Source organism: Triticum aestivum, chromosome 7D (genome assembly GCF_018294505.1).
Source record: "Triticum aestivum cultivar Chinese Spring chromosome 7D, IWGSC CS RefSeq v2.1, whole genome shotgun sequence".
NCBI classification, from domain to species: domain Eukaryota; kingdom Viridiplantae; phylum Streptophyta; class Magnoliopsida; order Poales; family Poaceae; genus Triticum; species Triticum aestivum.
The window spans coordinates 198,279,561-198,285,858 of record NC_057814.1 but is presented as its reverse complement, the minus strand read 5'-3'; the positions used below and the strand labels follow the sequence as shown (position 1 = coordinate 198,285,858).

The 6,298-nt window shown below is 37.9% G+C and overlaps 1 long non-coding RNA gene across 1 annotated transcript; it reads left to right on the top strand.

Annotated features, from left to right (window-relative positions):
* The first annotated feature begins 6 nt into the window (after nucleotides 1–6).
* Nucleotides 7–3,297, top strand: LOC123170037 (uncharacterized). Its single transcript, XR_006485023.1, has 4 exons — nucleotides 7–382; nucleotides 1,267–1,402; nucleotides 2,364–2,563; nucleotides 3,018–3,297. It is a non-coding gene; the product is annotated as an uncharacterized lncRNA (long non-coding RNA).
* The last annotated feature ends 3,001 nt before the right edge of the window (nucleotides 3,298–6,298 follow it).

Sequence of the window (6,298 nt, the reverse complement as noted above, 5' to 3'; positions counted from 1 at the left end):
CCCACCTACCGGCGAAATAACGTGCCCCCGCCGGTCGTCGCATCCACTGCCTCGCACCAGTCGCCATGGCTACCAACCACCGCGGAGGCGACCGCTCCCTCCCTGATTTTAGGCGTCGCTGGCCCCCCTCCCCTTCCTTCCAAGCGCCGCCGACCGCTCCCCGCTGATTCCACACATCGCCACCCCATCCCCTGCTTCCACGCGCTGCTATCCCTCTGCTTCCACCGCGTCGGCGGCTCGCTCCCTGCTTCCACTTCCATTCGCCGCCTTAGAACCCCGCACACTACCGCCCTCCCATACCCCCTACAGCTCGTCGTGTGCAAGCTCGTCAGTCCAAGTTCTCCGGCGAGCTCGTCTCTGGTTTCGTTTTCCTTAACACTCGGTAAGGAAAAATGATCATTCAACTTCAAACATGTTTTGGACTGATCGTTCAAGTTCTTTCCTATAGAAGGTTCAGAGAGTTTTGTTCCTGAAAATGCACATATTTGGACTACGCCAATATATATGTATTACTGAATTTGGCTCTTGTGTAACAGTTCAACATGTATTATGTCATCAATTCATAATGAAAAGGCAGTAAACAGTTCAATACTTGTATGTTAAAAACGTATCATTATAGAGAAACTTTCGTAGTAGTTCGATGGAATAAATCGCATCAGTTCTGACTCGGATCTGTTCTTGCCTACAATGCATTGAAAAGTCAATTTTTTGCCTTTGTTCAGGCTTGAGAAGCATGTATCTCTAGGATATGTGCCATGTTAAACTTGAGTTGTTTTCAGTTAACACAGGCTGACTGTCTCTTAAGCCTAAACAAAATTTATTTATGTGAGAGACACCTGAATTGAAGTTGTTCCCAAGTAAAAGAAACTTCAACTTATTTGAGCATATGCTGGTTAGATAATTTTGTAATTACTTTAGCTCTCGTCAATGATAACAGATCAAAAAAATTGGCTCCTCTTAGATATAACTTGAAGAATGCTAGCGCTGAGGTTGGGCATTATTTATCAATGGTAAATTTTTCATAGGGCCGGCCAGTGGAAAATTTCCTAAGTTCAACTAGGTTGCTAGAGCTTCAGTCCAACTATGTTGCTTCTGCGATTTTCCTTATGGAGAAAATCACACTGAGGAACGCTCAAACTATGTTTCATCTTTGAACTTAAACGCGTTTGTTCTTCGAGCTAAAATTCCTAGAGCTTCATCAGTCCAACTTTTTGTGATTCTCGTACCTACTATTCAGAAATCAATGGTGAAAAACTCTGATTGCAGCAATGGCATGCTCCAAGCCCGCCGAGACTGAATCATTTGACACCAGTTCTCTGCACAGCGTGGCTCGACGTGCAGCCCGCCATCTCCTTCGTGTACATCCAGACAAGATGTTGTGGTGTACAATTTAATGCATGATGTAAGCCCATCAATTCGGTTTCATTTTCTGAATTTCTTTTGAACTTGTTGTCACTTAACTTTTACATGTATCTAGTTACGATAGTACTAACCAGATCAAGCTACTTCATTTTTTTAATCAAATTTTAGAACTTTTACATATCCGTACTGCTGCTGCTCCATACTCGTATTTGCTATTTCTTCTTATGTGTGCACTGAACTTCTAATACTATTCACGACCAGCTTCTAGTTTTTGCTCTATTATGTGCTTCACTTCCACAAAAAAAGGTTGGGTTATATAAATAGGACAAAGATGTTTGCTTTTTTTTTCAGAAATGAAATGGTTGGACCTGTATCGATGATGTAAATAAAGCTCTTCTCTTGTGTTGTTTGAAAATAAAATCACACAAGTACGTGGTTAAGTTTGTTTCAGTTCAGAGAAAAAAGAAACAAAGTTCAAAAACAAAATTTGTGAGTTCACCTTCCATAATGTTTGTAAGTACAGAGATACCACCTTGTTGTAGAATGTAAATATGTATTGCAAATTTGCAATTCAGGAATGGGTGTGTGTGTTGTAGTCTCTGCCTACAGAGTCGATATGTGTTTTTGTAGTGCTGGTAGTTGTAGTCTCCCACGCTCTTTGCCATCGTCAAGGGCGCATGTGTGACGTCCTCAGTCCAACCCCATGGCATCAGAGTGGTCGAGTTCATCGCGACCAACAGTCCATGGCTGTCGGCTTCAACCTTATTCCACCTAGGTGCTTCACTTCTTTTTGAATGTTTTTTGTATGAATGTGCATTTTGGTTATTAAATTCAGTACAACGAAACACATGAATCCCCAACGCGCACCAAATTACTGATTCTTTTAAAATCGGTTAGTAGATTTCGCCATTGGTTGGTCTACTTGTGTAAATCTGTCAGTTCATGACAAGTAACTTGATATATATAGTTTCATCTAATTTCGTACATCTCATGACAAGCAGGAGATCTCAATGCTCGCAGTGTCCCTGTCAACAAACGCACTCAAGTTCTATGCTCCAGCAACTGGACAGTATTTGGGCGAATGCACAGGTCATACGGGGAGTATCCATGAGATTGCCTTTTCAGCTCCGTCTTCGCTGCAAGTGATATGCTCTTGCTCTGGTGATGGAACTATCAGAGCCTGGGACACAAGGAGCTTCAAGTAGGTCCCCCCTACCACTTTGTGATTGTTGAATACTCATGTTGGTTATACATGGTTACTTTCTTTTAATATTATATAAATTCCGAGCCATCACTATGTTTCTCAGTTTCTGTATGGTAAATATTTTGTACTTTCATTAAGTGTTAATTCTTGTGATGCTTGGTTTGGATCGAGGTTGGTTCATTCTTGTAATTCTTGTTCTTGTTTCTACCTCAGCCAATAAGTTGTATCCATGTACAAATTTCTAATTTCTATTGCTATTAGTTCAAATGATCAATTGCTATAAGTTCCCCTGATATTGTCCCATCAGTACACATTTCTAATTTCTATTGCTATTAGTTCAAATGATCAATTGCTATAAGTTCCCATGATATTGTCCCATCAGTTCAAGTGATCATTGTTGTCTTGTTTAAGCCGTTTAAGTACAAAATAACTAGCATTGATCTTTGTGCAGCGATCAGGCCGTTCAGCTCTGCCACCGCAAGGCGTTCACCTCTGCCACACGAGGTCGTTCGACGATGCAGCGCTCATCATGTTGTGTTTTTAAAGTACATGTTTTGTGTGCTTTCTAGTTCACCTATTTAACGATTCTATAGTACACTAGGTGTTTGTGTTATGCCTTAATAAGCATTTGAGAAAACCTTGTATGGACCGAAACTAGCATATGTTCTGTTCTATTCTTGTAAATGAAGCTCCACTTTTGTTTTGTTTCAAGTTATTTGGCAAAAAAATTAGTATATGTTCTACTGTAAAAGACATAAAATGTCTTGATGCATGCTAGCAGAAATCTAAAAATACACTCAGTTCAGTTCCTATATTTTATTTCAGTTCAATTTAGAACTATTTGCAACTGTTCAGACTTGAGTGTTCCTATATTTTATTTCAGTTCAATTTTGAAGTATTTACAGCTGTTTAGACTTGAGTTTACAACGGAAAAACATTTGGAAGTTTAGCGAGCAAAAATACTTGTTAGATTCATTTAAAAAGTGTCATATAGTTCAACTTTTATATATAATAAATCCATAATGAAATGTGGGAACAATTCAATATGTGTGTGTGTTAAAAACATAACAGTACAGAGAAATTTGGTACGTACTCGTCGAAAAATATTGCATCAGTTCGAGAGGTACGGAAAAGAAAATTTGGTGTCAATAAAGTTCGAGGGAAAAACTACTTTAAAAGGAAACGTGAGAAGCTTACAAATTAATTCTGTGACATTGACGTCCAAGTTCTATAACTGATCCGTACAAACAAAAACGATGGTCCGTTCTACAAAGGAAAATTGGTTTAATTAAAAATATTGATCACTACAATTTAAAAACGGTGGTCCGTTCGGAATAAAAGAAATGACATAAATTCAAATTGTAAAAGTTCAAGCAAAAGGAAACTCCATGCAATTCACAAAATAAGAGAAGTCCAGAACATCGTTGTAAAAAAATGTTTAGTTCAAAAAAAAGAATAAAAAACATTTTATTTTTGAAAAAAATATAATTCAGTTCGATGATATAAACCATGCAAGTACAGGGCCGACGATACAATAACATTCAGTTCAACAATATAAACCATGCAAGTTCAGGGATAGGATATAGTAAACCATTGAAAATTTACGAGAAAAATATTACACAAAAAACAGAGCAAAGTCTAGTTAGTGAAAACACGCTTAGTACAAACCCATGCAAGCATCAGTACAAGTACCTTTTTCCGAACCATTTAAAATTACTCTACAAAAAATAGCTCAGTACAAACATACACATACATCAGTACGACTACTCTGTTTTTCAGACGAGAAAACAACAGGATCCGTCATGCCGTATTCAAGATTACTCTTAAACGGTTGCGAAGTAGAGAAAACGTCCAACATGACTAAGTTTCGCATTTTTGATAGATATCCAACCGTATATTATTTGCCCCATTTCGACAAACTTAAAAAAACATGTTCAAAATCAATTTTAACCGTATTTGAATTCATATTTAAAATGTAAAGAATTAGAAAAAACTTTCTATACACAAAAATTGCGCATTTTCCATAGCTTTCCAACGCCGTATCATTTGCGTCAATCCGACAAACCGTTTGCAAAAAACAGTGAAAAAACATTTCGCCCAGAATTTCACCGTTTTTCAAATTACTTTTAAATCATATAGAATTTGAAAAAATAGTATATATGGAAGATGCGGATTTTCACAAGCTTTCCAACGTCATCTCATTTTCTCAATTCCGACAAACCATTTGAAAATTAAGTCCAAAATACGATTCGCGTTTTTGGTTTGGAAAAAACGGTTTTTTCAAAACTGCTCTTAAATCATAATTTTTTTTGCAGAAACAAATTATAAGATTGTAATGTGGATGTCAAGAGCTTTCCAACGATATATTACACGCCCCGTTTTGATAAAAAATATTGCAAAAAAAAATTAAACTAAAGAAGACGATTTTTAACAGGAACAGAAAGCATCAGTTCAACCGCTTGAATTCATCTGTTCAAGTAGGGTAACAGAATAGCCCAGATATATATATGCAATTCCAACGCACAACGCACACGTCTTATTAGGAACAATCGTCTGTGTTATTACCGGTCTTCGCACACATTTCTGATTACAGACCTGTTTGCAGCGTATCACACACATCTTGTTAAATTGAACCATTTCTGTTATCTTGGCTCAATGCAAATAGTTCATCCGAGTGAACTGTTTGCCCTCTATCGCACACACCTTGATTAGGCTGACCGTTTCTTTTGTTCCGCCTAATCAGAAACAGTTCATCCGAGTGAACTGTATGTCGTATATCGCATAAACCTTCATCTGGCTGCCCGTTTTTGTTATTCTGCCTCATCAGAAACAGTTCATTGTATTGAACCGTATGCCCCGCATCGCACACGCAACTAAAATCCAAACCGTGTTTGATGTATCCGCCATCGCAAACGTTTTTCATCTTTTTGACGGGTTTTTACATCATCGTTTGCGATTATTGCATCGCACACAGTTTCATCGAAGGGTCTCTGATTGTAGTGTGGCGTTAGTAGCATCCTGCAGTAGTGAATGTTCTCCTCGATGTTCTTGGAGATCTATTTTATGTAATCTTCTTTTGTGGTGCATTTATTGAGATATAATGAATTGTGGGTTTATGATCAGATTATCTATGAATATTATTTGAGTCTTCTCTGAACTCTTTTATGCATGATTAAGATAGCTTTGTATTTCTCTTCGATCTATTGATTTGGTTTGGCCAACTAGATTGATCTATTTTGCAACGGGAGAGGTGCTTTGTGATGGGTTCAATCTTGCGGTGTCCTCACCCATTGATAGTAGGGGTAGCGAGGCACGTATTTGTATTGTTGACATTAAGCATAAAAAGATCGGGTTTTTACCATATTGATTGGATCTATCCCTCTACTTCATGTCATCTTGCTTAAGGCGTTACTCCGTTCTTGTTACCTTAATACACTAGATGCATGCTGGATAGCCGTCGATGTGTGGAGTAATACTAGTAGATGTGGGCAGGAGTCAGTCTACTTGTTAGGGACGTGATGCCTACATTCATGATCATTTCCTTAGATATCGTCATAACTATGTGCTTTTCTAGCAATTTCTCAACAGTAATTTGTTTACCCACTATATGATTTCTTTAAGAGAGAAGCCTCTAGTGAAACTTATGGCCCCTGGGTCTATTTTTACCATATTATGTTCGGATCTATAAAACCAAAAAATACCTTGCTGCAATTTATTTATTTATCTTTACTT